Source organism: Oryzias melastigma, linkage group LG8 (assembly GCF_002922805.2).
Source record: "Oryzias melastigma strain HK-1 linkage group LG8, ASM292280v2, whole genome shotgun sequence".
Lineage (NCBI taxonomy): Eukaryota > Metazoa > Chordata > Actinopteri > Beloniformes > Adrianichthyidae > Oryzias > Oryzias melastigma.
The window spans coordinates 18,934,002-18,939,969 of record NC_050519.1 but is presented as its reverse complement, the minus strand read 5'-3'; positions in this window follow the sequence as shown (position 1 = coordinate 18,939,969).

The following is a 5,968-nucleotide window of genomic DNA, read 5'->3' as shown; positions in this document are numbered from 1 at the left end:
GCATTGCTATGAGACTTTACAATGTTGATCCCAGGTTTAAGCTGTAGCAGGTATAATATCATAGAATATGACCATATAAGGAATGTGGGCGTGATTAGTCAGTTACCTTCGTTGCTAAGGAGATCCAAAAATGTACTTTGGCCGATTGTTGTGAAACTAACCTCAATCTGTTCGGTGACCTCAGGCGAACAAAACATAAAATAGTTGCTATGGAGATAACACTAACAGAAAAGGCGCCATTTTGAAAAAAGTGCCTTTTTAAGCAATTTCTCACTTACATCACAGTCCAGCTATACAGTAAAGGGAGGGGAGGGGGGGTTAGTGGTGCATAGTGGCTGCTTAGCAGGTGAGTTCGAGTCAAAGGTCAGCGTCAAGGGCAGCAATGGTGCGTAGGGGCGGGTAGCGAGCGTGGCGTTGGTGTGTATGAGCGGGCGGCGAGGGAGAGGGCGGGCTGCGAGGGAGAGGGGGGCGAGGGTGAGGGTGGGTAGCGACTGCGGGCCATCCAACGCCGCTTGCGGCTTTAATTTTTATTATTTTCGAGTAATTTCATGTAATATTTTTTTTTGTTTTTCACGTATTATTTTTGTTAGTTTGTTTTTATATGATTTATATTTGAACTCTGCTTCACAACTTCTTTTTCTTAAGAATTCTTTATATAGAGTATTTTTCTTCTTACAGGCATTAATAATTCCCTTGGTTAGCCATGGTTTACCTTCAGTTTTATTATTTATTTTTTTCCTTACAAGAGGACAATATTTTTCGTAAAGTTTTGTTACCGATGTTATAAAAGCTTGATATGCTATGTCAACATCTTCAACATACACTCTGCTCCAATCGTAGCTTGTTAATTTATTTTTAAGTTCACTGACCGAATGTTCATTTATTTTTCTTAATATGACATGTTTGTGCTTGTTTTTTTCTTTTTTTATTGGTATTTGCATTACTGCAAAGACTGGGAGATGGTCACTAGCATCATTGATTATTAAACCACAATCAATTTTTTTTTCAGCCACATTTGTAAAAATATTGTCTATCGATGTATCAACATTAGTTGTTACTCGCGTCGGCCGAGTGATTGCTGGACGCAGTGATAAACTGTACATTGCATTAATGAAGTCATCAATGGTCTTGAGTTCCCGGGGGTTTAACAAATCAATGTTAAAGTCTCCACAAAAAAAAAAAAACATTTTCTTTTCTGTTACTTTGTTGTACATTCCCACTATTGTATCTCTGAATGTATTAATGCAAGACCCAAGTGTTCTATACACACAGCTTATCATGATTTCCTTAAGATTTCCCACTTGTATTTTTACAGTAACACACTCCATAATACCATCTACTACTAATGATAAGTCTTCAATCTTTTTACTTGTGAATGACTCGTCAATATACAAAGCAACTCCACCTCCTTTTTTGTTTTTTCTGTGAGTAGAGAACATGTCATATCCATCCATGGTAACAGAGTCTTTATCTTGATTTAGCCAAGTTTCAGAAATGGCAATGACTTTAAATTTGGTATTCAGCAGATTTAAGCATTGCTCAATTTCAGGCATGTTTAGAGTCAAACTTCTACTATTGAAATGTATGACAGAGAAAAAGAACAAAAAGAACGCTCTTGGCACTGACCTGGCTGCATGCCAACGTTGTTCTGATGACACTCCAACCGAAATCAGAGCACAGAGTCCAGTGACAACCAATGATCCACACCATCACTACTTCGACCAAAATGTCTGCCAAGACATGGTCACTGCATACGTGGATGGGTGTTCTTTCCGCAAGGATAAAGAACGCCTGGCTGGTGTGGGTATTGCATGGCTTCATGATGACCCCTGGAAAACCAAAGAGTTTCCATCTTGGTTCCCAAACCTCGCAATATGCAGAAATTGCTGCCGTGTTAATCACTTTACAACTTGCAGTTGCCTTGAAGGTCCATACATTTGTTATCTGCACCGACTCAAACTATGAACGTCTGAGTTTCTCATGCCATCTGGACCTCTGGAAACAGACCAATTTCCAGACTTCCAACAGAAAACCAGTGAAAAACAAGGATCTTTTTGTGGCATGCGACCACTCAATCACCTCTCACAACATCCAAATCTACTGGAAAAAGGTGAGAGGACATTCTCAGATCCCTGGTCAGGACAAAATGCTCAATGATCTGAGTGACTCACTAAACAGGGTGCATTGACGAGTGAACCCCGGGAATTTGATGAGGCATGTCTGCCTTTTTCCCACCCACACGCCCATGACTATCAAAATAATCGATTAGTCGAGTAATCGACGACTAATTTAATAGTCGTTACTTTGTTTTAAATGGAATCAGAGTGTAGTAAAGTTGAACAAAGTGAGCGTTCAGCACAGAAAAAAAATACTTTTTTATATTTTAGTCAGCAAGACCAAAACTTTATCTTTTTCATTAAAAATAGTTCCTTGTTTCAGATGCCGACCTCATTTGATTTAATCTCGTTTTAATACCAGAATCTGATGGACAGAAGCTGCACGATTCCTTAGAAAGTTTAAAAAACTATTATCTAAATTATCTTTCCTTTCTATTAGTTTTAAGCTAATGTTGATTAAGTTGAGTACTTTACATCCACTTTAGTTTGCCCATGACCCGATTAGTCGACTAATCAAAAAAACAATAATCGCCGATTAGTCGTCTGTTAGAATAAGCGTTTTTGGAAGCCCTGCTTGGAGCCTTGTAAACTCTTGTGCAATCATAGAAACGTTTACATTTAAAGTGGGGTCATCTGGACCCCACAAGACACCGCGCTGAACTTTTATTTTTTCCTCAAGAATTTTTTATTTTTTTATCTTCAGTGGTGTCTGTGATAGACATGAAATCCTGTCCAACTCTGTCATGGGAGGGATCATACATTAACATAAGGATGGGGTCTTCTGGACCCCATAAAGTTAATTAATTTTAATTAGATATTGTCCAGGAGAGATGTTTTAGCAATAATCATATTTTTTCTGTCTTAGTTATGAGAATAATTTCTTAGTTCTGCACTAAAGCTACAAATGTAAAGATGGCATCTGCATGGGACAGTGTTTATGAGGAAATAGAGGAAAGGCTATTGACGTTATATCTGCCGAAATTAAGCGAAGCCTGTGAATCACTTGGAGTTCCTGTCAGAGAGAGTGATAAAGACTTGCCTCGTAGGCTGAGGAGACAAATCCTGCAGTTCCTAGAAAGTGAAGAAGTAACATCACTCGAGGAGGATGGGATGTCTTTGCTACTTGCATTTAATGACAAGATTGACGAGTTAAAAGAAAAAGACGATGACACGGAGCTTCGCTCAAAGAAAATGGTGCCTCAGACAATGGTACTGCATCCAAAAACGCAGTTGGCGAAAATGAAACAGTTTCAGGGTCAAAAACAAGTGAAACAGCTAACACTGCTGAAAAGAACCCCACATTAATCCACCAATTTTACAGGAAGGATCTAAAAATTATTGGACAGATTGGAGAACCAAATCAAAAAGATAAATTAGGATTTGCCAGTCTTGAAAGACCAATTCAAAAAACTCTGAAAAAGGGATTTGATGAAGGAGAAGTTGTTGAGGTCATCATTGAAGTCATTGTCCTAGGGATAAAACTCAAAATTTACCTAGAAAGCAGAGTTGATTTGACACTTCAAGCTCTCAGACAAATACTACAGACAGATTACATTGAAAAGGATGCCACCGAACTTTACCACTCACTCACACGTGCCGTGCAAGAATCCAAAGAAACCCCAATTCAGTTTTTAGTCCGAGCCATGGACTTAAGTGTAGCGTGAAAAGGGGTGAATATGAAGTATTCAATCCCAAAGTTGGTTGAAAAATATAAATTTTATTAAACTGAAATTCAATAAAATTATCCTCGGGGCACCACCTTCGTAATGAAGGAAAATATTACTCAAAGTCAATGGCCGACGTGAGTTTCAAATGCAAAATAGTCCGCGTTCTGGCCTAGTTTTAATGACTTACATCCGAGAGGAAGGTAGGGGTTTTGGCCCACTTTATGGCCCCCCTGCTGGGAGAGGGACTCTTTTATCTGGAAAAAGGCATTCCACTTGAGTTGGGATGTTCAAAACAAATGTTTAGCAAAGGTTATCACAGTTTCCAAGGGTGATATGCTACATAAGACAGCAAGTTCTTTTCGCCTCGGAAAGAGCAGAGTCTGGATTAAAATACAGTTCAGAATTAATCCAAAATCAGTTCCTCCAAACAATCCTTACTGGTCTTCAAAATGACATCATCCGAGCTGATTTAAAACCATATCTGCAAAACCCACAAGTAAAAGATGAGGTGCTTCTGGAAAGAATGACAGCTGCTGGAAATGGAAAGAAAGAATAAGCTTTCAACTACACTTAAACCAAGAATGGCTAAAGTTGCAACAGTTGGTGAGGAGAAAAGTCATCTTGACGAAGACAGATGTTCACAAGAGACAAAGAAAAAGAACAAACAGGTTGAAACAATGAAATGTGACACACTGATGGAAAAGGTTGATCAAAGCAACAAAGCTATATGTGAAGCCATCCAGAATCTTTCCGCCCAAATTGCAAGTTTAAATCAATGTCCAAGACCACAAAAAGGAAAAATGAATGAGCAACGAAGCTGTAAACCTCGTCCACACACCAGGGTAACAAAACTCTACGAAAAGTATTGTCCCCTTGTAGAGAAAAAAATAAATAATAAAACTGACGATAAACCATTGCTAACCAAGGGAATTCTTAATGCATGTAAGAAGAAAAATGCACTGTACAAAGAATTCTTAATAAAAATAAGTTGTGAAGCAGAGTCCAAATATAAATCATATAAAAAGAAACTTACCAAAATAATACGTAAAAAAAAAAAATTATTGCATGAAATTACTAGAAAATAATATAAAGAATACATGGAAAATACCTAATACTATTATCAAAGGTGGAGGAAAGAAAGCTGACTTTCCTTCTTACTTTATAAACTCAAACAATGAGCTCATAAATAATAAATCATTGATTGCCAACGACTTCAATAATTATTTTGTAAACTGTGGATTGGATCTTGCAAAGGAAATTCAACCTACCAATAACATAAACCCCCCCTAAAATCATGGAGTCTGTGTTTTTAAAAAAGTACCGATGAGACTAAAATAATTGACATAGTTAGACAATTCAAAAATAAGCATTCAAAAGATATTAATAATTGGACATGGCATTTGTTGAGAATATAATTGAATGTGTGGTAAAACCATTCACCTACATTTGTAACCAGTCTTTCGAAACTGGGGTATTTCCAAGCGAAATGATAAAAGCAAAAGTCATACCTATATTCAAAGGTGGGGATAAGCACAGGTTGATTAATTACAGGCCAATCTCCTTGCTCCCCCAGTTCTCAAAAATATTAGAAAACATTTTTAATGCTAGAGTGGACTCCTTCATCAATAAACACAATATTTTACATGACCATCAATACGGCTTTCAGAAAAAACTGACATCTTCACTTGCCCTTATAAATTTTGTGGAAAATATATCATCTGCAATTGAAAAAAAAACAATATGCAGTGGGAATCTTTCTGCATTTAAAAAAAGCCTTTAATACTGTCGATCACAACTTACTAATAAACAAACTACACATATATGGAGTGAGAGGACTTGCCCTAACTTGGCTTTGTAGTTACTTACACAACAGAGAGCAGTATGTCGAAATAAACCAGGTAAAATCAAACACATTGTCAATAAGGATAGGTGTTCCTCAAGGTTCAGTTTTGGGGCCACTATTATTTACTCTTTACATCAATGAAATTTGTGAAATCTCAAGCCTGTTAAAAACCATCTTATTTGCAGATGATACAAACTTGTTCTGCTGTGGAGACAACTTAGAAGAATTACTGGACACTGTAGAAAGAGAACTCCATAAATTCAAGAGTTGGTTTGAGAGCCATAAGTTAACACTAAATCTAACTAAGACCAAGTTTATAATATTCGGTAACAAAAAAGCCA